Below are 1,513 nucleotides of genomic sequence, written 5' to 3' on the forward strand. Positions count from 1 at the left end.
ATCCTTAATAGTGTTAGAGAGTGGATGACATTTAAACAACTAAAATTAAATGAGAACAAAACTGAATTCATGGTGGTGGGCAAGAGAAACAGCGTGAGAAACTTAGGTGATATTCAAATGAACAGAAATAATGACTCGGTGCCGATATCTAGTGAAGTTTGAGATCTAGGTGTATTTCTTGACTGTGACCTGTCTCCAAATGCCCAAATAAATAATGTAATAAAAAATGCTGGTTATCATCTAAGAAATAATGCGGTTTATAAAAAAGTACACGGAAGAAAATTCTGTAAAGAAACTTGCGATAAGCTGTGTTATTACAAGGATTGACTAATGTAACTCTATCTACTATAATCTACCAAAAGTACAACTCAACAAATTACAAAACATAATAAGCAGAGGAGTAAGACTGATAAAAGGCATCCCACCTACAGAAAGGATCACCCCTATAATAGTCGATATACACTAGCTGCCGATTGAAGCGAGTATTGAATTTGAAATATGTACAATAACCCACCAAGATATCAATACTTAAAAGAATTGCTACACCTGGCCAGCCAACAAATCATGTCGACACGAGAATAGTTAGAGATGGCTTCAAACTGTTGGAACCTAGATATATGTCTATTTTAGGCCCCAGAGTCTTTATGTATGCGGCCCCGGTGTAAAGGTTTCAAGTTACCCCCAGTTTCAAACTAACTCCGGTAACTTGAAACCGGTTTCAGATTACCGGGGGTGGGGGTAGTTTGAAACCGGTTTCAAGTTACCCCCTCTGTTTTCAAGTTACCCCCTCATCAGAATGATAAATAATTCATGTGACATCGCAAATATGCATCATGCATTTATTGCTGGCTTTGCAGCAGTAGGAAAAGTAGTTTAATTTTGTATGTAAGACCAAATATTGTGTATTAGTGAATCATATGACACGTTAGAAGTCAGACTGCAATTTAAGGTTTTGTGATAAAGGCGAGGTAAAATTTTATTTTATTTCAGTGTTCGTGTGATTGTTGATATTTTCGTATTTAAGACCTAACGTGTCATATAATTCACTAATACACAATATTTGAAGTTACAGACTGTCATTTAAGGTTTAGTGATAACGGCGAGGTAAAACTTCATTTTTTTCTTGTGTGTGTTTGCGGGTGATTGTCTAGATTTTTTTTCCTCCTTTTTCTTTTTTATCTCCAATAAATTCCATTCATGTGCTTTATGTGTATGAGCTTCGGGCGGCAATATGCATTGAGAAATTGACACAAAAATCACTCAGAATAAATGGTGTTGATTATTTTATTATTTATACAAATGCATATATATATATATATATATATATATATATATATATATATATACATACACACACATCTTTTGAACAAGGGCAGCCAACGCGCAGATTAAGGTGTCAATCACCACAACTCATTTGCGGTGGTGCCGATTCTCCTTAATCCCGATGCTTTCGCTTCACTAAGACAATGGAAGGAAAATGACAAACTAGGAGATATGGCATACACGTTGCCAC

This window comes from Palaemon carinicauda, chromosome 15 (genome assembly GCF_036898095.1).
Source record: "Palaemon carinicauda isolate YSFRI2023 chromosome 15, ASM3689809v2, whole genome shotgun sequence".
NCBI lineage: Eukaryota > Metazoa > Arthropoda > Malacostraca > Decapoda > Palaemonidae > Palaemon > Palaemon carinicauda.